Source organism: Neopsephotus bourkii, unplaced genomic scaffold, assembly GCF_033783945.1.
Source record: "Neopsephotus bourkii isolate Nb327-2 ecotype Australia unplaced genomic scaffold, CSIRO-AGI_Nbou_v1 NB_567, whole genome shotgun sequence".
NCBI classification, from domain to species: Eukaryota; Metazoa; Chordata; class Aves; order Psittaciformes; family Psittacidae; genus Neopsephotus; species Neopsephotus bourkii.
In genome coordinates this window covers 2,391,223-2,414,723 of record NW_026901068.1, presented here as the reverse complement: position 1 = coordinate 2,414,723, position 23,501 = coordinate 2,391,223, and the positions used below count along the sequence as shown (strand labels likewise).

The 23,501-nt window shown below is 39.6% G+C and overlaps 1 long non-coding RNA gene across 1 annotated transcript in view; it reads left to right on the top strand.

Annotated features, from left to right (window-relative positions):
- The first annotated feature begins 4,447 nt into the window (after positions 1-4,447).
- The window catches only part of LOC133211144 (uncharacterized), a 34,136-nt gene continuing 15,082 nt past the window's right edge, over positions 4,448-23,501 (top strand). The window contains exon 1 of the long non-coding RNA XR_009725134.1: positions 4,448-4,687. This is a non-coding gene — a long non-coding RNA (uncharacterized LOC133211144). The remainder of the gene's footprint in view (positions 4,688-23,501) is intronic.

Sequence of the window (23,501 nt, the reverse complement as noted above, 5' to 3'; positions counted from 1 at the left end):
TGTTCCTACTCTGCACTGGGTTGGGGTATTTTTGCTGGAAGACTGGATCAAAGCTGTCTAGCTAGAAAGAAATTTCATTCACTTCAGTCAGCATGGAAATATGTCGGGTTTAGACTTGAATTCTGAAGACAGCATATTTTCACAACTTTGGTCTTCCTTGACTAATATGATTACTCTTTTTTTACCTGTTACGGCATCAGTGCCTGATATCTAGCAGCTTTTCCCTGTTAGCGCCGTTTCTGCAATTAAGATGTCAAGCTGATAACCAGAGTAATTATGTAAGTGTTGTCTATGGGAATTCTAGCTGGATAAAAACAGGGGAAAGAAAAAAGGCGTTATGATAATACCTGGCAAAACTATACGTAAGTAGTGTTTGTCCCTTTGCCAGCATGTCTTGGAGCACTGCATGGGAGAACAGGTTGTGTTCTCCAATGCTTTGCACAACGAAAGCTTTGGGAAGACCTGTAGCGCAGCCTGTGAAATGGCTCATCACACTCCTGCCATGGGGATGCATCCCTGCAGTGTCTCTTGCTTTTCTCAGGCAGCTGCGAGTCAGGATGGTTTTTCTTCTGTAGAAGAGCTCTGTATGAGGGAGTTGTGACTGCACGTCTGAGGCACTGAAAAGCTTATCATGCTCATCTCCCTGAAGTCACAGCAAGGCAATACAGATGTGAGACCCCATGATCTGGAGAATAATTTTCCCAGCGATGGTCATTCCTTGCATTACAGGGGTGCTGACCCTGATTTTCCCAAATGTAAGAAACTCAGCTGCATAACTGTAGGGGGTGGGGGACAAACTCAGACACAGTCTTCCCCTAAAACAAACAGCTAATAGCACAGCCATCACATGCTCAGTTAAGTACACTCCACAAACTGCAGCCCATTAGAGGGGGATGGGGATGCAATCTCGTTAGCTCACCTAGAAAATCTGTGCCTGTTCTCACATGCTGGAAACACACAGTCTGAAAGACAAAGCAGTGCATTTGGGAACAGACCACAACAGCAATTTCCTTTACTGGCTTGAGTTAACAATAGTGGAGAGCAGGCACTCATATCCCAGGTCCTGTTGAGAACTGTGGTAGATTTTATCATGTTTGGGCTAAATTCTCTAATGTGTAGTCATTTTAACTCACTTGCTATGGAAAGAGCCCTTGACTTGACTCCTCGCCTCCACAAAAACACAACACATTATGTCATTTGCACCCATTCCAATTTACCTCATTGCAAAAAGCAGAGACTTTAGGTTGGGAAGCTATAGAAACTGCACTAAAAAGTCACTGAGACAATTCAAAACTTACTGGAATTAAAACAAGGAAAACATATAATTTGGACTCAGGGTGACAAGAGTGAAAACTGGGGTGCTGCCACCCACATGTTCTGTATGGCCTCTGTGTGAGCCAGAGGTCATGACACTTTGAGAGAAAAATGCACATCAATTCCAACAGCACATTAGAACATTTTAGCATCCACAGCTATACACTGCAATGGTCTGCAACGTGTCCTAGTCACAATTCACAAGTCCAGTGCTGCTTGGATATTTTAGTCTTGCAAATGCATTTTTCTCCAAATGGGTTACTCAGCAGTAATGATTATTCAGAGAAAAGTGGCAGACAGGGTCAGGCAGCAGTAGAATGAAAAGTGAAAACTTGAAAGATGCTAGATGAATATTTATGCAGAGCAATCTTCACTCTCACATTATCGTGCATAATGGGATCAGCAAAGCTAACGGAATTCACGCTGCGTGAACTTCCTCTGTGAGAACTTAAGTTTAATCTGCATGTAAGACTGACAACCCGTGAACAGAGAGAAAACGTTCAATGGCATGTAAAAATTTCGCTGAAATAATGCTTCTGACTATATCAATATTCTGGCAATGACAGAATAAACAGCTTTTATTTTTTTCCAAGCAAATTTTAAATCCACAGGCTACTTTTTTTTAAATGGCATCCAAACATTGTTGCAACAGACTTCATTCTTTTGTTTCACTGCCGATTTGGTATGTCCTACTGGCAACTGAAAAGCATCCATGGGGATCAAGTAATGAGGACAAGGATTTTGGAACAGCCTTACAATGACCATCACATGGGTTGGTGACGACAAAGAGCAGGCAGGCAAATTTCTGCCCTGATACTGCAAGATTTGTCAGGGAACACTTTTCATTGTACAGCGAATGGCTGTTGGATTACTTTGGAGAGGCTGTCTGATTTTGCAAGATTTTCTTCTCAAGGTGTACAATACTCTCTCAATGCATGTGGATGCCGAAATCCATTTCTGTGCTGTAGGGCTCACAAGGTCTGCAGATCAGTTTACTCCTTTTGGGGGCTGCAGATCTACTGCACAGACAGGTCTGCATTTCATCTGCTCTTTGTATTTTATATGAGCAAGTTACTACAAAGCCCAAGAATCTATTATGATCCATCATTATGCACAAACCCCTGAAGAGTTGATCACCTGTGGCAAAATACCTGTGTATTTAGACAGATGTCTAAACTCTTTATACTTACAGAAGAGTCTTAAAAACTTACTTAGTAAGAACATTTTTTTTCCTTGACATTTCTACAGTATACTGATATTGCCACTGCTTTAAGTAAATTTAAATATTAGGACAGTTTTCTTTACTGCACTTCAGCCTTCCCTTCACTAACCCAGGGGCCCTGCTTCATCCCTGTACTCCAGTGAATGCTTCAGCACATGTCTAATCCTTCAAGGATGTAGGAAAACACTGTATTGAATCTGGACCTCAATGAGAAACTGGACAACAATGCAATTCCAGCTACCTGAAACATATGAACCCTCAAAAATACTCTGTGTTGTTATTATCTACGTTTGTATCTCGTCTTGCTTCTCCAGAACCTATGTATTTATCATTAGTCAGTAGTAACGATGTGCCAGAAGCACATCAGTTAGAAATAACCAGCTACCTTATGCGTGACTAAAACTTCAGAAGATGCAGAATTTAGCCCATACTAGTAATCCTAACTTTCCTCCTGCCACTATACATTTCAAGAGGTTGTGCTCCGCCTGTGTGCAGGGGTAAAGGGAGCAGCCATTTTGCATGCAGCACCAGCACAGGGCCATCCTTCTCAGCGTTTCAAGGCCGGGGAAAGCAAAGCCGTGAAGCCAGGGGATGGAGCGGTCCGCAGAGCCATCCTCGGCTGCAGCAGCCATCGACATTAAAGTATTATTTTAACGCTCCGGCTTTAGTCGACAAGCAGCTCAATGCCGCCGACGCTTCGCTTTGACCGTGTAAGCATCTCTCTGCGCGCCCCTCTCCCCATGCACACTCCTCCACCGGCTAGCCTTCGCTCACGCTAAAAATAGACTGGAGAACCTGACAACTGCCTTCTGATTGGCTGTCGCTGAGGCACCGCCAGCCTACGGGAGCGCGGGACGCGGCAGGGCGCCGAGACTGACGGCTGCTTCGGTAGGGCGGGACCGGGCAAGGCCGAGCCGAGCCGGTGTCAGCGAACTGGCGGTTGTGGGCGTACGTGTGGAGGCCACTGAGAGTGGCGAGGCCCCGGGCCGGGCCATGGCGGGTGCGGTGCCGCGGCTTTGGGACCCACCGTTTGCTTCCGTACTTTTCCCCTCTGCTTTTCCCCTCTGTGAAGCCTAAAGCCTCAGAATTAGCGAGGCCAGTGATGCTGCCCCTGCCCACGCTGCAAACACAGCCCCACCTCCCGCCTGCACCCCGATAGTCGCCGGCGGCTCGGCCTGTGGGGGCCGCTGCCCTCCCGCGCAGCCGCCGCGGCTGCCGCCCTCCCGCGCCGGCAGGGGGCACTCGTGGCTGTGGCGGAGCAGCGGGCAGGGCCCGGTGCCGCAGTAGCGGTCCGGTTGTGGCGGTGGGACGGGGCTCGGGTCCGCGGAAGCAACGTGTCTCCGGGGGACTGCTTTCTTCCATGGGGCTTAGGACGCGGGGTCGGTGGCACTCAGCCTGCTCTGTTAGGTTTAGTCAACGCGTCTTTCCTCACTGAAGTAACAAAGGCTGTTTGTTGTAAATTTATCCCTTTACGGGAATCTGGTATCAAGCTTATTTTATGTATTTTGTAAATTCTAAGGAAATTTCGTGGACTTATGTGTATCAAGTAGTACCTGAGGTGACAAATTCTTAAAGCAGGGAAATAACAGCTGAAAGGACCAAAATGGAGTAGAAGTGGGTTTTTTTGTTTGGTTTGGATTTTGTGTGTGTGTGTTTTGTTTGTTTGGGGGGTTTTGTTGTTGCTGAGGTGTTTTTTTCATGGGATTATGAAGAAACAGTAGTAAAACGGTTGCAGTGGAGAATTAGCAAATGCCCTCAAATCTAATTTCAGGCATGTATCCAAGTGCACAATAAATACATCAAACCAGTAGTTTCACTGGAAAACCACCAATTTTACATATAAATACAGTTATATAAACAGTTTGAGACCTGCTGTATAGGCATATTTATATAAAAAGTTTGATATCTGTTAGTGCTTTATAGCCACAAAAAGTGCACTTAGGGAACTTGGAAGGCAGAAGCAGGAGCTGATTAGAAGGATGCTGTGTCCTAATGTATTCAAGCACTGGATAACACTTCTGGAACTGTTAAAAGATCTCACAGTCTCAAGGAGTGGTTTGACTCCTTTATATCTCTTTTCCAGAATCCCTTTTTTTCATGAGTGCCACACAGACTGAGCATCACAGAGGTGCGAGTCCAAGTGTAGTGAAGGTAAGAACTGTAAAGATGGGAAGTGAAAGAAGACTTCCAAAGAAATTTTCATCTTCTCATTTTCACTGAGCCTGTGCCTTGGTTCACAGGGAGCAAGCAGTTCTGTGTTCCGATCCACCCAAAGATAAATGCTTTGAAGCTTCTAAAAATCAGTGTTTTCTATTGATCATGCATTAAGCACAGGTAGCCTTTGGTTCATGAGCATTATCTTGCCCATAAGAGCTGTCAGTGTCAACTTGTAATTTACATACTAATTGGTTGCAGTCGTCAGCAGTAGAAAAGCTAACTGTCCACAATTCAAAGGATTTCTTAATTATAAAAGGAAAGTACTTCATGACAAAGAGTGTAGCCAGTAATTATGTACTGCCAAATGCCAAAACACATGCAAAATGAGTGTTAACTTCTGGGAACAGAAGGAAGCTAATTTCTTGTGTAGCAGTTTGAGGCTTCTAGCATGAAAAAGAAAATCATTGTTCACATATTCTTCTAATGTAACAGCATTTTCTGTGTGGTGATGGCATTCAGGAGAAATAGCATAATAACTCTGGCACAGTTAATTCAGAGGTGGTGCAAGTTATATATAGAGGGGCCATTCTCCACATGGGTTCTGAGCACTTGAGGGCTTGTATCACCCCTTGCAGCTGGTGGGACTTGTCCAGTGTGCACACAGTCATGCTTCCTATCTCTGGGCAGCAGCAGAAATTCTGTGGTTTTTAACAAGGCCCACCATCTGATCATAGCCTAATCCTGTCCTGTGTCATTACCTCACAAAGCTAGAATGGAGGGGTTAAGGCTTTTTAGAAAGGTAAATGTGTTTCTCTTGGATTTAACTGAAGAATTTCTCATGCAAGTTATAATTGTGAAACTTCTTTAGATTTAACCTTTCACTGTATAAGAGAGTCCAACTGGTTTGGGTTCTGCTGTGTGCAGCTGCAGATACTTCCAGAGCTTAGGAAAGCATAATAACTTGGAGATCTGTGTCTAAATAAGTTTACAGTACACTGTCTTTTAATATGGCATCTGCACACCTTTAATACCACTGCTTGAGGATCTGTCACACTAGAGATATCTTTCTAGATTAGTCCTTCAACAAGAACATCTTCAGCTTTTATTATTTTTTATACATTGATTAGTAAACTTTTAACTGCTTTATTTGCAGATTAATCCCACCTATATTTTTAATTTTTCTTCTTAATGTGTCACACATTTTATTTTCACCTTATTTCTTGTCATTTCATGTATAGCTTCAGTCTGTTAAGAACTTCTGAACAAACAGATCATGGTGGTATGTCTTGCTGCACGTGCTCTGTTATGTAAATCCTGTGTTGATTAAGGTATACAGTTCCTCAAAGCATATGTCCAGGGATGCATATGTAACTTATTTCCCTAAAATGTTTTATATAGTCGTTTTCTAAGACACCTATATTATATGTTCTTTACCTTTCTGTGCAGTCAGTGCCTCTGGGCTCTTTTCTGAGGGCTTTAATTATTGTGCTGTCTGGAAGACAATTACATAATTAAGTAGTTTTCATTTTCATTCTGAATTTGGTAATTATAACTAAAACGCTGAGAAGTACATCAGCTGCAGTATGAAGAAACTCAATCACTAAAAGAAAATGCACCTCGAAGATATGTGTTTGAGAAGATTCTACTAATAACCAATAATTGAAAATTAGAAACAGGGAGAACTGAGCTTGCTGAACTGCTTCAGTCTGTTGCTGTAAATTATGAACTTTGTGTTGCTTTGATGAACACAGAAATGTGACGCTCTGAGGAAAATTTATGAGTATAATTGCAGTAGGTGAACATTACCCCGAGTATTAGAGTGCTGAAAGGACAGATGTTTTATTGTTTTTGTAATTTTCCATGTTTAATATTTTAAAGATAGATTCTTTATTTGCTCTCCCTAGTTCCTGGAGTGCCCCAATTAAATGTGGGTTTGTATACATATATGCTTTTCATTTTTTACTGAAACAGATGGCATATCTACTCTTTCAAGGCTTAGGCATAGGAGGTACGATAGGATTAAAATTATTTTGAAACAAGAAGACATCTTTCTCCTATTTCCCATACACCTGTTAGTTTTTCAAGCAAGCGATGACAGTAAACACTCAGAAACGGGGACTGTGTTTCATTTGTGGTGTTCTGAAAATCCTGTCCCGTTCTTTGGTATTCAGTTCCTATGACTACCTGTTTTCAAAAACAGATGTCTAAAAGTTAGCAGCTGAGCTCTGCTGAGCTCAACACTAATACTCCTACCAATGACAAAGGGAGCAGATTAGGCATTTTTTCCATCTCTCTTAGAAGACCTCTCATCTAAATCCACCAGTCACCTGAGGCTCATTGCTTTTAAAAATCATGTAGTTTCTTAAAGCATATAAACATGAGTTCAGAAGCCTGTTTTTCAGGTCTTCATTGAGAAAACATTAGACAAGCTTAATTTCTGCAGAAATACTACAAAAGTCAGGGTTTCTAGAATTTAAGATATGTATAAGTGCTCCAGGGAAGACTTGAAATGCTATGAGTAAAATGTGTTTTTCTGCTTCTGGAGTCTGTATATATCATGCATATATGTATGAAACATTATTCATGCAACTATGCAGTGCAGAACGTGTGAGTGGAATGGTTGTGACACCTCTGGAAGTCCAGATTAAAAAAATGGCTTGAAGCAGTTAGTGGTCCTGATTCAGTCAGAAGGTTCACATACATTTGTGCTGCCAACTTCAGTGGGTGTTTAGGCAAGCATTTATGCTCTTTGATGAATTTCCACTCAGTCCTGCAGGAATGTCTCTTCAAATGCATGTTTGAGATACTTACATTTCTATCAGAGTAGTGGCTGTGAGTATTTTGAATGTTAACATCTACTGTAATGCTTACTAAATGACAAAATGTACAAGATGCTTATTTGGGGACTCAGTCCTAACCTACTACTAGTAAAACAGATTTCCCAGACCATGGAGAATTCTGCATTTGTGTGAGCATGCTTGTGGATATAGCGTAGAACTTGATCACAGAGGAAGCCTGGACAGGCAATCAGTTAAAATTACCCTCTTTCATCATGTGAACGTTAGCCATAGAATTGAGACCTTCAGAACATGTTTTTAAATATATTTTAGGAATGTAGTGATTCTAAAGCTATAATTCACATCCAGATTTATGATAATAAAAATGCAGAATGAAGAGCAAAGCCTGCAATTTAGCATTTAAGTCAATCATTGAGTTACACAGAAAATCAGAGTTGAAACCTATTGTGGTGGTCATGAGTGCCTACCTTCTTGAATCTTCATGTTACCAGAGAAAGGATTAAATGGGTCAGGGGTCTAATTTAGTAATTCCTGTTGTCCCAGAGGTTTCCAGGGACCTTCTTGGTGAATACTGGGTTGTTTTGAAAGACAAAGTGTCAGAAGTTTGAGTAGAGGAACAAAATCTGTGCAGTCCAGAGTTGTGTCTCTCTTGATATGTGGGCCACAGCTAATCTGTAGTGTTCTATTAAACAGCAAAATTGGTAGTATTTTCAGTTACAAGTTTGGTGAGCAAGCTGTATGGCAATCCATGAGAAACTTGAAAAGATTGATGATTGTCCTTTGGCTCCAAAACCTGGAGAGGTGGCTTGAAGGACTAAGGTCTTGTGTGATGTTTTAGGGCCCTAACAATGTGTGTGTCACACTACATTTCATATCAAACATTTAATAACCACAGTCAAATGTTTCTCTAGTTTTCCCTCAGCCGCTTTTTACAGTGGTATCGTAGTTTTCATGGTAAAGCACACTTCAAATATCACATTTTAATTCAACTTCCAGCAGCCCACATTTGCCACTCAGCTTTCAGTGAGTAGCCACAGTTGGCAGAATGCTAAGAAGGTGTCAGTACTAATTCACATTTGAAAAGGCAAAAGATCCTGTAGACACGTTAAGATTCATTATTGATCAGGACTTTGTCTCCACAAAGTGAGGTTATTATTTTCATTTGAGTCAAGAGTCACACTGCTTTGATGAGGAAGTAGCTTGGACCTTATCCAGCTATTGATATTTCTAAAGTAATGATCTGGCTGTAAATCTGGCCGCAATGATGCATTGCTTCACCACACAGCTCTTATTACATGTGCCTGTCATTAGTAATGCTTCTGAATTCGACTTTTGAATGGCTTGAAAACAGAGCCTTGTGGTTTTAGTTTAGTAGGTTTTATGTGTAAGACTGTTCATCCTTTTACTCTTGTATAGTGTTGCCCATGGATTGCTTACTGTTCACAATCATATAAGAAAGTTGCTGTATCTGCAAAATGTGCTGCTTGGGGGAATTTGCAGTACTGGAATACCTTTATATAAAGAGGTAATCTGCACTGATTTTCACGACTGAAGTTCAGAATTTAATATTAAGATCAAAATGACATGTCATCTTCTTAATTCTATTTTTTCATATTCATAAACATTTCTGTATGACTCATTCCACAATATTATGGGCTAGTAAGAATATCTACTGCAGTACATAGGATTTCAGAGTCAGTGGACCAGAGTTACTTTTTAATTTGTTAGAGCTTGTATGATTTGATGGAAATGTCACTGAGCTACAAAATAAGTAATGAACCTGGATTTGATCTAGTAGTTTTGGATGCAACAAGTGTGCCTCCCTTAGCTTATGTGGTGAGACAGGACCTGTAGCACTGTGGGAGTATCTGTGTTCCAGCAGAGCTCTGTCAGAGCAGCCACTGCATACCAACTCACGCCTCCTGTACTGTAACCCTGAAATGTAACCTAAGCAAGGGTAAAGTTGTGGAGATAATAGGGATGGTCTGAAAGCCAGGGTATTTTTCCCCTTTTATGCAGATACACATGTGCTGCCATCAGGTCAGTGCTCTTTGACTGCTGAGTCAGCCTAGATAATCAGATCCAAGGTGATTACTCCTTTCACACTGCTAGCAACAGGTTAAGTAAAAGCTTGACTACTCTACTGTATATGTTTGTCACTTCAGGTGAGATTCTTTTCACCAAATTTTAACACTTGCTCTACAGAGATCTGCTCTCATTTTAGTGTACAGCCATCTCATTTTAGTGTACAAAATGTACACTATTGTACACTGTATTGTAGATATTCTATTGTAGATGTGTATGTCTACTATTATAGACATTCATATTAATAGTCTGAATCCCATATCCCAAACCAGTGCAAAATATGACTGCCTTCCTCTTTGTATGCTACTTTACCAGGAATACTTTCCTGTTTTGTTTTTATTCCTATGAATCTATTTGTGATGAACAGGCTTGGTCTTCAAGCTCATTTGTAAAAACAGAAGCACATGTAATTTTGAAATTAATTTTATCTTAATAGTTGTCCAACTTAACTGGCTTTACAGGAATCTTGTCAAAGCCTGGTACTGGAAGAAGTCTTTTTGACATCAGATTAATCAGATTAATTCCAGTTGGGATACATGTTAGAATGGGCAAGGGGTATTTATTAACATTTCATTATTTAAGGGTATACCCAGGCTTTCTGCTATGTATTTGCAGTCTCAAGATTTTGTGTATTTTTCATTTGCCCACATGTTTGGTAGTAAATAGTAGCTTAGCATTGCCTTTGCCATTTGCCCTGTGCTCACACATATTTCATAAGTCAACTAGCAGAGTCCTTATTGTAAATATAGTAATTTTTACCTGTTTTATTATTATTATTTTATTTGGCATGATGGTTGGTGTTGGGACTGGTCTTGTTTAACATCTTTGTCGCTGACATGGACAGTGGGATTGAGTGCGCCCTCAGCAAGTTTGCCGATGACACCAAGCTGTGTGGTTCGGTTGATACGCTGGAGGGAAGGAATGCCATCCAGAGGGACCTTGACACGCTTGTGAAGTGGGCTGATGCCAACCTCATGAAGTTTAACCTTGACAAGTGCAAGGTCCTACACCTGGGTCGGAGCAATCCCAGGCACAGCTACAGGTTGGACAGAGAAGAGATTCAGAGCAGCCCTGCGGAGAAGGACCTGGGGATGCTGGTCGATGAGAAAATGAACATGAGGCGGCTCCAGTGTGCGCTTGCAGCTCAGAAAGCCAACCGTATCCTGGGCTGCATCAAAAGGAACATGACCAGCAGGTCGAAGGAGGTGATCCTGCCCCTTTATTCTGGTCTCGTGAGACCTCACTTGGAGTATTGTGTGCAGTTCTGGTGTCCTCAACATAAAAAGGACATGGATCTGTTGGAACAACCTCAGAGGAGGGCCACGAGGATGATCAGGGGACTGGAGCACCTCCCATATGAAGATAGGCTGAGAAAGTTGGGGCTGTTCATCCTGGAGAAGAGAAGGCTGCATGGAGACCTCATAGCAGCCTTCCAGTATCTGAAGGGGGCCTGTAGGGATGCTGGGGAGGGACTCTTCATTAGGGACTGTAGTGATAGGACAACGGGTAATGGGTTCAAACTTAAACAGGGGAAGTTTAGATTGGATATAAGGAGGAAATTCTTTCCTGTTAGGGAGGTGAGGCACTGGAATAGATTGTCCATGGAGGTTGTGAATGCTGCATCCCTGGCCGTCTTCAAGGCCAGGTTGGACAAGGCCGTGGGTGACATGGTTTAGAGTGAGGTGTCCCTGCCCATGGCAGGGGGTTGGAACTTGATGATCTTAAGGTCCTTTCCAACCCTAACTATTCTATGATTCTATGATTCTATGAACAAAACCGAAAGAGATTTTTCTACCTTCATGAATACACTTCATTTGTAGTATGGATTCAGTAAACCCTTTGGCCTGGTTGAAAGGATTTTCTTGTTTTTCTTTCCTGATTTTAAACTAGAGTAAATTAATCCAATTTAAAACTGTTCAGTAGGAATATTTATTGGTCATTATTTGGGTGCATAATAATCCCTCTGGCTTTATTTAAAAGTATTGAAACATTCTTTAGATCAAACCCGAGCAAACTCAATTATAGCAATGCCTTGCTTCCCTGAGTCCTGCACTTCACCTGACACAGAAATTAGAATATGGAAAAAATAAAAATCTAATACCAATGAGATAAAACTAGCACAATGCAAAAGAAGATAATTACATTGTTCAGCTGTCACAAGGCCAATGTAAAAATGAAGTGACTCATCTTCCTTCACATGCACAGCCTGCTCAAACACACATATATAATTATTTATTTGTATGGTTTTGATTCTGCAGCCAAATGTCACTACTTTATAATGTGGTTTAACCACTTTGGGATTTTGTTCAAAGTGTTCATTTATAGTTTTATCATTGAACCACAAGAAAGTATTCCAGGCTCCGATGTAATTAAGTTGCATGCAAGTGTTGTATATCATTAAATCCTACTTTGTATGAGTACATGAGTTCAAAGACAGCTCTCCTGCAAAGATGAAGATACAATATGCAGCGAACAAGGGCTGCTTTCTAGTGAAGGAATATTCCTTACCAAACCAGTGTATCAAGCAAGGGTATGCTCAAGACATAAACATCAAGAAATCTCCATATAATGTTTAATTTTTACTTTGGAGGTAAATGGAAAATTGACTTAGACCATTTCTTGAAAAAAAAAGAGACTAAGACTTATAAGTGATTTTGATCTTATGAACAAAATCTATAAACACATGCAATATACAAAAATGCTGGTGAGGAAGAACATTGGTATAAAACCTTTGACTAATAATCGTCATTGATTTAAGGATTTTGACAAAATGTGGTACCCCAGTTAGGTCTGAAATAAGGAAGAAATATTTTCTGGGCTGGAGGTAAAAATAGACTTTTGCAGCAAATTTTTATGCAATTCTCAATCTGAACAACGTGTAACAGATTTGCCTCGTGGAACTTAATGTAAAGGTTAAGGCTGAGCAAATAGTACTCATGCTAATTTAGCTGTTTTTTTTTTTCCTGACTGAGAGTCATTCCTGGGTTTTGGGCAGTGTGTTAGTGGTTCATGCTTGCTGAAATTACTTGGATGAATTTGGATTTTCAGCCACTGAGTTATTTACAAACTGTTTGCTCTGGCTGTTCACCCTGGTCTATTAAGTATTTGCTTTGGTTCATTCTAGTGAATCTAATTAATCAGCATCAGATCCAATACGTGCAATGTGTACCAGTGCAGATGAGAAGAACCCTTTGGCAGCATGAGGTGCTTGGGTAAGTCACACTGCACTTACATGCTTCAGCATCTTTCTCTTTGTTGACACGATAATGAGGAAAAGGGTAAACCTAGTACAAACAGATCTTTTTGTGATTAAGGAGCAAACCCAGAAAACTACTGTTAACATAGGAAACTTCCTGAACTGTATGAAAGCCAAACCATTGAAGATAGTAGGACTACAGAGTAAAAGTAACTGTAAACAAAAAACTTGCTGACTGGTGTCATTTTCCTGTCGATCTTGGCAAATATCTACTCGTAGGCAAGCATTCTAAGTAGTGACCCACTTCCTAGAACTGATTTTTCCTTCTTTTATTTTTTACAAATCTTTTGAAAAATATAGTTCAAAGGGAATAAAAAGAGTGACGTTATAGTTGAACTTTCTATAATCTAACGTGACTGAGGAAATGGGGCTGTTTAGTCTGAGTTCCCTTCACAGATAAAGACAGAAAATAAGCACTGTCAGAAAACAGCCAGTGCAATAAGAGGTCTGTATGATAGGTCCTTTGAGGCTGTATATTTTTTTATGCAAGCTAGAGATGCAAGAAGAGCTTACTTAGATGTAGATCCTCATTATATGAGATGGAGCCAAGACTAAAAGAGATTGGGAAACCGGCATGAGTTCAGCAAAGACCCAGAAATGCAATCAGGGGCTAGAAAACCTACTGTCAGAGAGAGCCTGGAGGCACCAGAGCTGTCTCACCAGCTCCAGCAGTGGCTTTGGGGGTTTTCTGAGGCAGCAAGAAAATGGAGTCATGCTCTTCACAATGAGGCAGTGTCCATAGGATGAAACAAGAGCAAGTGAGACAAGCTTTTCACTATGAGGGAGGTCAAGCAGTCCCTTTTAATCTGAATTGTGATCCTATTTTACTGGAAGTATGCAGGCTGTTGAGTGAGTTCTGGACTTTGTTGTTTCTGTCCAGTTAGTTAAGTACGATATCTTATTTTTATGGCTTCCCCTCAGTTTCCACTTGAGAAACCTTGTAAGTGCAGCTTAGCATACAAAGATGCTAGCAACACAAGCTGCAAGTGTCAGACTTCAAAAGAAGGAACACAAAATGTACTCTGAAAGGCAAAATCAAAGTGACAACTCAAATGGGAATAGTCTGTTCTCACTTACGGAGAGGTGAGAGTTATCTGAGGACTCTACTAGAATCAGCTTCAGGTACTTTCTGACAGCAGAGATATGGCAAATACAGCCTGAGCAAAAAAAAGATCTATAGGTTGAACTCCACCTTCCCTTTCAGATCATTTCTTGTTTTGTGGGTAGCAGGGTGCAGGGGATGGAGGAGGAAGTCTTTCTCATTGTGTCGTTTTTTCAAGGAGATATGATGCCCGAGTTCCAGTACAAGTTAGTAGATATCCAGTTCATCTTATGACCCTGGAGAGCTGAGACTAGGTCCTGGGTCTGTGAGTAACACTGTGTATTACACAGGACAATTACACATTTTACATTGCCGATCTTCTGTTGTCCCTCTTGCACTTTGCTTGTCTACATTTATAGGCATACATTTGGGAAAGAGATGGAGTCCGGCTATGTGTTTGTCGAGACCCTCTAAGGTTCTCTAAAATGTTTGAACCATATTCTGGCTATTTCAAAAAAACTAATTCAAGTCATGACTTGTGTTCTCCACAGCTTCGTGAATTTTCCAATACTGATTCTTGATTTGATTGGCTTAGTTTCTACTCAACACAAATGTGTTCCCAACATAAGTAACCTGTGCTAATTTCATGATAAATAGAAATGAAACACTTATAGAGACTCTAAAGTGGTTAAAATATATTTTTATAATGGCTCAAAAGCTGAGTTTGGCACAGTTGGTTCTCCTTTCATTTCATTCAAGGAATTGGTTGTGTTCACAGTGCCATCAGCATGCTTTATGTGGAGCAGGGCTCTTCTGAAAGTTGCTTGTGCTAAATCTGCAGGGATTTACTTTGCTTTGTGGAGAAGGAGCAGAAAAAGGTGTTTGGAACTGAGGGCAGAGATTACCTACTCCATGTCTGATACTGAAAGCAAATATAAATGCAAACCATATTTTTCATTACCTTGTGTATCGTCAATGTGTGTCTTAGTACTAGCTGCTACAGCTGTTTTTTTTACTAATGTCATCCTCATATTTCTCATAACTGCTATTACTGGGAGTTATCTGGGGCTTGCTGCATCAGCAGGATGCAACTGCTGTTTTAGGAAAAACTTCAAAAAGGCAACCATTGAAAGGTGACTTTAAGCCTAAAGGAATACATCTGGTGGAGTGCTTGCTACTGAATTAATATTTTGAAGGGCATATTATTGATGTTGTCAGGGCCTTCAGGTCAATGCCTACTGCTTTTTTGCTCATTTGGAGGACAAGCATCTAAAGAGATACTTTGGGATACATGCTCCGTACCATGTGAAATTAAGGTCAAAAGTCTCTGTTATGCCTTCTCTCCCTAAGTTTTCCCACAGAGCACCAGCTGTGTGAAGTCAGAAGGGAGAGGGGTGAGTTTCCTGGAGTGTCTGCTAGTCTCTGCCACCCTCCAAAGACATCTCTGGTTGCAGCGTGGCTGGATATGTTCTGTCTCACATTCTGGTTCCAGTCCCAGAGCTCTCCTCTGAGGTGGTATTATACAAGGCAGCTGTGGTCTGTGAAGCCCTCTCAGGGTGTCAGTAGGCAGAATGGTGGCAGTTGGACATCAGAAACAATTGGTTCTGGGGCTTTCCATGAATCTTGATCTGTAGCTGAGAGGGTGTAACACTTCCCTTCTGGCAAATAAAACAATTCTTAGCCTCACCAAAAAAAAAAAAAAAAAAAAAGGAACAAAAATACTTTGAGCTTGGATACAGATCAAATTTCTGTCACATCTGGGTTACTTATTTGCAGGGGAAGGAGTTGTCCATGATTATGGATCTTGATTTTGAGAGGAATGAGGAATACCTTTTGAATGAACGGATGTGAAGGGTTAGAAAGAGTGATACAGAAGGTTGATGGATATACTTAGAATTATAAATTAGAGGTCTAAGCTAAGACTGGAAGTCAGATTTTAACATAAAGCTTAAAGCAAATCAGGGTGGTTTTTCTTGGGTGGGGTTAATGTTTTCTATTTTTATGAAAAAGAATATTGGATTTGGTACTACTGGGCTTTGGAAGTTAGGTTTTGCAAGAAGAACCTTAAGAGAACATGGAATTTTAATAAATCCAATTGACAGAAATGCTTGCCATTTCTAAAGATCACCTATAGCCACGAAATGAAAAGGCATTTGAGTTGGATGACAAAAAAAAAAAAAAAAAACAACAAACAAAAAACCCTTGTTCATAACACTCTTCTATGGTATCTTTGTGCCACCTTAGAGTTCTTATTGTATTCCTGACAGCTCTTCAGTTACCTTTCTGTAGTGATGAATTTGAGGGTGCACTATTGCCTTTACATCTGTCTTGCCCTTCAAACCTGTTACAATAATGCGTTCCAAAGTTCAGTTTGTCAGTAGGGTTTCTGAAAAAAAGAAAAAAAAAATCTCTTTGTTTCTCTTTTATCACCAATCTTTAATTGAGATACACTGCAGCACTGCTATATTGGGCAACCTGAGTGCACAATGAAATTAGGAAACTTAAGGGAAGAAGAATCAGAGAAGGGAAAAGGGTTGGGTTAGTGTGCTATGTCTGTGTGTATTACATACAGGAGGTTTTTCTAGCTTATTTTCCAGACAACCAAGTACTTCACATTACAAAATACACTATTCGATTTGGAATTAGCTGGGCAAACTGGGTTTTCATTATGCTGGGTGTCTGCCACAGTGTGGGAGTTTTCTTCTTCTTGATGGTTTAGCTGCTTTTGTGAGATGTGCATTTTGCTTTTTGTTTAAAAATCCATCCATACTCGACTCTGCTATAAACCAGGTAGAATTGTCTACTTTTACTTGCTGAGCCCCCTGAGACATTAAAACTAAAGGGAGTGTGGAGGGGGAGGGGTGTTTAAACATACTTGCTGTTCTCCTTTGCCCTGAAATCCATGCACATGGGAAGAAAGTCATTCAGATCTGATCTAAACTAACTGGGGAGAAGAACATAAGATAAAGAAATTAAGACTAGAGGTTGTTGGTGCTTCAAGGAAAGGCTGGTTTTGAAGGCTGGCACTTGCTAATAAGAGAAAGACAGACTGGTAACTGGGGAGGAAAAGTAAGCAGCACCAGGAATGAGCTGTGAGGTGAAACAGTGCTCAGATCAGCACCTTGGAGAAAACACAGGTGAACATATCCTTAAAATTGGTAAAGTCATTCCTGATCCCACTGAATTAAGATGTCTTATTAATAATATTTCCTTAACCTCTGAGCTTTAAATTGTACTATTAATGTCCTTTTTAAGGCAACTGACTCTAGCCCTCCCCAGAAATGCACTTTAAAATACCTGTATGTTTTTCACCTCTATAAACATGCATTGCATTTTAACTGTCCACTGCCATTAGTGGTAGTGGACAAGCTGTAAAACATGGAGTAATCTTCACTACTATATCACACAGCTGAGAGTAAAGAAAATACTCTTTAGCTGTTGGTAGTGGTAGGAGCGCTACAGAATAGTGCTTCAATAAAAGCATTTCTTCTTCCATTTTGTATTTATGTAGAAACCTGGTGATACCTCCAGAAGTTTAATATAAATCATTAGCATACAATTTGAAAATAAACCTAGATGATTTAAAAAATAAGGGGAAAGAAATATCATAGCAGTCATTTAGTAAGGTTAAATAAAATACAGTGACTAATAGAAGTACAAATGTCATGAACTTTTCTGTCTAAAGAAATCCATAAGCAGCTCAGAAACAGTTGATGTAATGTGTTTGGTTCTTTCGTCTTAATAAAGACCTCATTTGTTTTACTACTGGGATTTTTTCATCAGCTCAAATATGCCATTTGTTTTGACTTCTTTTCACGTGCTTTAACTGCCAAAGGGTATCTCAAATGTTCCATTCCTCCAAAAGGGAGAAAATGTCTTTAGAAACAAATTCTCAGTTCATTCAATGACAGTGTTTGAAAAATACTGGGTACACTAAAACATGAGTGTTTAAAACCCAAAAGCTCACTATGCTGCTTTAACCTGAATTCTCTTGTCCGCTATAAATGAGGAGGAAGTCTTGCATATTGTTGAAAAAGGGCCAATTTGAGAAACTCGCCTTACTGGCCTACTTTCAGATATTATCTTCTCAAAAATAGCTTTAATCCATTTGTTTAGTGCATTATCCTTGAAATAAAGAGATGAAGAATAAGTAAGCCATTTCTGTACAAAAATACTTGATATGGCTATAGCTTTCCCTACAATACTCAATCACTTTAATCCTTTGCCACTGTTCCCTGGTGTTTATTTCATGTTTTAATTCAGGTATTGCTGCAGTCTTCAGAATTCACCAATAAAAGAAACCTTCTTTACAGAAGCACATTTTCCTGTGCTGGATACTTACAGCACTGAATATCCCCTTCAGTCTGCAGGTGGGTGCATTACCGAACTTCTTCCACAGCCTTTTCTAGCCCAAACCTCAAGTGGTTTCTCACAAAACCACCAGTGCCCCAGTGCTTCAGACACAGGGCTAGCAAATTCTATCTGGTTTATGATGATGACATCGCTGATAAAGCAATTTTCACTTGTTTTAAAACATGTACAAGACCCACATTCTCCACCTGGCTTTCCTGCACAGCCTTCCAATGGAAGTGTCAGGCAGGAGTCATCTACAGGTCCAACTTCCAACTCTGCTGTGGGTTTCCTGATGCCTCTCCCTTTATGCTGTTTAATGCTTACTGGTATATGTGCACAGTGGAAAGGGTAACTTGTCTTTCCCCTTGCCTCTCAGCTCTTGTCTTTTCGGGTTATACTGAGGTCTGTTTGTACCAAAGATCACTCAGAAAAGATGTCTGAGATCACTTCTTGTAAGTATCCCAGATTTTAGCTCTGGTGTCTATTGCTGGTGTCTATTGTGTGTTTAGCGATATAAGGCTAGAAATGTCATCTTTAGCTTTTCTGAATCAAAACATAATATGCTGAGCTCTGAGATGCTGGATATCATCAGTACTAAGAAAATACTTCCAGGAGCAAATGATTCAGACACTGTGAGCTAAAAGTGTATTGTAAAGCAATCCCATCCTTCTCTGGAAGAAACTGTGTGTCCGTGCTTCCTGACCTAGTGGTATTTTTTGTCTTTTTCATATTGAGCCTTGAGTATACAAAATATGAACAATATCTTTCTCAGTCTGGAAAGGTCTTTTAATACACCCACAGACAAAAATCATATTATTCACCGTGGCCTTGGTGCTTGGTAGTGTGAGGGGAAAATCTGTATAATTCCAGCTACCAATACTACTGCAAGAAAATAAGAGAAAGACAATGTTGTGTATGAACCTGATTGAATTGCAAACTGCTTTCTCAGCAATCAGAGCTGTACACTAATGCAAATCAGATACTTACATAATGCTGTTATGCAAGGGGGGGTGACAAGAGCTGCAGTGATTAAGAAACTCTTTGTGTGTTCATACTGTGTTGTCCTTTCACTCCAGAGGGAAAAACACTGACAAATTAACTGCCTGAAATGGACCATTCCAAAGCCATTTAGAGTCAAACATATCTGTATGGTGCTGACTTTTAGCCTATTTGTTTTTTTCTTTATTCCTTTTTCTGTTTTGGGATTGTTTTTTCTGTTTTTTTTTTTTTTTTTTTTTGGGGGGGGGCGGTTGGCTTTTGGCTTTTTTTTAATTCCCCAAGGTGCTTCTTCATGGCCCACAGCAGGATGAACAGCCTCTTTTTTTATGCCGCATCCTGAGACAGCACTCTTGTCTCAGATGCACATGCATGTGCTGTGAAGAATGGCACATGGCTAAGATTAGGATGTGGTCTTTAGCTGACATACTGATGAAAAGGCAGCTTCTAATTTAAGACATGTGCTCTGCATCATGGCTCATCCTGTCTAATACAAATTATAGCATGAGCATGGTCTTGCAGTAGCTGTTTTCGAAAGGAGCCGTGTCACAAATTGAATTGGAATCTAATCTTTATTCTCTTAGTATAAATATAAGCGTATATATACTAAACAATTCTGGTTTAAACGTATATTGAGACTATTTTTTTTCTCTCTTGTCTTCCTCAACAACTATCCCTTTGCAAATGAGTTGGAACGCACATCAAGGAGTAAAGACTTTGTTGAAAATCAATTTATTTAGAACTGACAAATGTGCTACCCTAATGGAAACTCTATTTGTGGAATTTTGTGTGTCTGTATCCAACTACACTGTAAAAATGCAGTGTAATTTTTTTACATTTCAGATAGTAAGTGGTATCAATGAACTGCTTGTGCAGAGTCCAGAGACCTAGAATTGATGACAGAGATTGTAGAACTACTATAACCAACTAATTAGAGATATAAAGATACCTCCCAGTAATTCTTTTTAATTTCTAGATGACATGCACAAACATCAAAGCTAGCTCAAATGGCCTTAATCCTTTTGAACTGATGATCGTCTCCACATTTCTTGGATTAATTTTACCATAGTATAAGATAAAGCAAGTAGCATTTCATGTGGAATTAATTCAGATAAAGTTAGTAGGGAATTGAAATAAAAGCTTTGTGATAATAGCAGAAACAAAATGAAATATATTGAGCTGGGGGAAAAAAGCAGAGAACATTTTTATGCTAAAAAGGGTGTTTGTAAGGATATCAATGTAGATTTTGTTTAAGTTCCTTTAGCTTACTCCTTTCCAATAAAACATTTTTACAGCAACATGAAATTGCTGTGCAAATAGTATAGCTAAGGCCAAGTCATGAATAAGACAAAATGTGAGATAGTAAAGAAGAAAACATATCACTCATTTGGATTATGTCCTTTTCCCTCCTTCATTTTTCTCCTGAGATCACCAAGAACAAGAGCATAGAGTCCTTTTGCTGCAAAGGGCAATGAATGAAGCACCGGCAGTCTCAACAAGAGGAAGAAGACAAAAGAAAAAACAATGGCTAAATTGTAACAGATACATTTGTCCAAAAGTTCATACTATCCATATGGTGATGGTACGGTTTTGCTATTATCTGCATCTTACTTGTAGGTTTCAGCTGAGATCCTGCTGTGTGGCTATCATAAAAACAGTTAGAAATGAGAATCTGTATCTAAAATATTCTGAACTTTTGAGACAAAGCAGGTGCCTAACATACCTTAGAATCTGTTTTTGATTGTGGTACTGATCTGGTTTTGATTGTGGTCTGACTGCTGGCCAGAAACAATATATTTTAAATGTCTATTTATATATAAAATTATTCACCCCATGTCAGAATTCATATCTGTGGCAAAGCCAGAAATAGATCCACGTCACCTGGGAAACTGGTATGTTTCCTTATCGCATGATTAACGTATTATATATAATGTAGTGATAACTTAGCTGACTGGAATCTTTTCCCACCTCCATTCCTTCTAGCTAGTTGGTGACATTAATTGCATTTCCACATTATCTGACCTTCCATATTTATTCCAGGATATTAACACTCTTCTCAGAGAATTTAATCTCTTCCCCACAGGACAGCTGTATGTAAAATATTGAAAAAACTCACTGTTAAACAACAGCAAATAAAAAGAACTTGTTACCATCTGCCTGATCTTGTGTCAAATGGAGCCTCTAGCTCATAATAGCATAAATAAATAAAAAAAAAATCACTGATGGGAATTACATTACGTCTTTCAAACCAGCTGCTATTATAAGTGAAACTCAGATGAAAGAAAGTCAAATCAAAAGAAATAAAGATACTCCACTCTTCTCTGAGCTTTTACTGCCATCACAGAACCACGTGAATTGAGGCATTTATCTTTTTTTTTTTAGCATTTAATAAAATATGAAAACCAAATTTTTTTTAATACATGAAACAGATAACATTCAGTAGTGGAGTGCATAGTAACATAAGGTACTATTGTGTGTAGCTTTCCTTTGGTATGCTATTGCTAGATATTATAAATATTTTTATGTTCAGAATGTGGATGAAAACGATTTCCTGATTACCTGGGATGCATTGGAAAATGAATACACACAAAGGGTTTCCATATATACATTGTCTGGAAATGGGAGGTACTGAAGTAACAAGGTCACAGCAAAAATGCAATTTATGCATTCACTTTTCATGATTGCTTTCTTTCTGATGGGGAAAAGAAAGGTTGTCCTGAGAGGAGCCCAGCCTCAAATACTGGAGTAGAGCTCTGCTGTCTTACAGAGCCAGACAAGCCAAATGTACAGCGTGAGCTCCTGCTTCAGAAATGAGATAGAGTATTAGGTATGCTTATAGCCACCAAACTTAAGTCCTATTTGTAGTCACTTAGTCAAGCTGGATATCTTGGATGGAGCTGAACTGTATGCAGGAGAAATGTCATGAGTAAAGCTTTTGACACTTGGTTCTTAAGGAAATTCTGGATTTTTCCAATCCTTTTTTTGCTTTCTACTTGGAAAATCAGGATGCGATGTTTTGCTTGGGATTTCATATTACCAAGTCAAATCAAACAAACAAAAAGCCTTTTGCTGTAAATTCAGTATACTTCAGTATCATGTTTGTGAGCCTGGGGCTTACCACACAAACTGAGATTAAGGAAGACATTTTGCAGTGGTCTCTCTGGGAATGATACTTCCTGAGTTAGTTTGTTCTCAGATGAAACCCTGTCATGCATGCATTTAGTCATGACTGTCAGTGATACAGCTTTGATTGGCAAGGCTTTTTCTCTGCTTTTCAGGAAAATTTTTACCCTAAAAATGGATTATTTTTTCTTTATTTTCCTCACAACTTTAAGAATTTTGTATAACAGGTTCTGTTTTTTAATGTGTTCTTTATTACTTAATGTGTCCCCAAAATGAGCCTGTAACAATATTTGCTGCTGTAGTGGTGTTGCTGTAACTCACTATCCACAGCCAGAAATGAGAACTGACCATGGCACAGCATGAATCTGTTCCCATCCCAGCACCTCCAGCTGTAGACAGAAGAGGCAGCATGGTTGCTCATTCAGGCTGTGACAGGAATGAGAAATAGGACAAGGGCAGCTCTGGTTCTTTCTAAGGGTATGTTTTGAAATGCTTTATGTCCTCAAAATCTCATACAACAGCTGGTTTATACAGCTTTTTCTACTTGCCCATCTTTTTAACCAAAATATTAACCAGAGGAAAAAATAAATACAGTTTTCACTAGGGCTTGATCCTACAAGAACCGGGCAAACTGGCAAACTGCTTGTAAAAACAGCAAAAGTGACACAGAATGTACAGAAAAGACCTCAATCATTGAGAAACAATCTGTAAAGCTTCCACATCTTCTCACCAATGTAATGTTGACAAAGAAGTGTATTGGTCTAGGAATAGTCAAAGTTGGATTGAAAAAGAGCACATTCTTGGTCCATTTTGTGAACACCATTGTAAGGATTTTTGTATATCTGTACATCCCCGGATCATTAAGATCTAGTTTGGAAATTTTCCTGAGAGGCAACACCTTTGGAACAAACCTATATTGCTCATTTATAGTTGCAGCTACTTCTGAAGTGTTGTCCTAGATTTTTTTTTACTTGTCTGTCATCTTGGCATGTACCAATAATCATTGACAGTCCTATTCATACACCTCAGCTCTGTTCCCTTCATATACTGTGTATTTCTGTGTTCTTTCAAAAGCATTACATAAAATGAGTCAATAAAAATACATATGATAATAAGCATACATGCCTCAGGCTTCATGGTTTTAAAATGTCATGC